We start from the raw sequence: 214 nt of genomic DNA, 5'->3' as shown, positions 1-214 counted from the left end.
CCCAGCTCCCCCCCCTGCCCGCCGCTGAAACCCCCGGCGGGTTGCCCGCCGGCCCCCAGGTTTTGCGGGGCCGGGGGATTGGTGCCGTAGCCGGCGGCCGGTCCCATGGCCAAGAGATTTTGGGGTTGCCCCGGGGAATAAGCGGGGGACTGGCTGGCGATGACGGAGCTGGGTTTGGGGGTGCTGGGGGTGTAGCTGCTTTGGCACTTGGGGG

The sequence above is a fragment of the Haliaeetus leucocephalus genome, unplaced genomic scaffold, assembly GCF_000737465.1.
Source record: "Haliaeetus leucocephalus isolate CR32 unplaced genomic scaffold, Haliaeetus_leucocephalus-4.0 Scaffold179, whole genome shotgun sequence".
Lineage (NCBI taxonomy): Eukaryota > Metazoa > Chordata > Aves > Accipitriformes > Accipitridae > Haliaeetus > Haliaeetus leucocephalus.
This window is presented reverse-complemented; position numbering follows the sequence as displayed.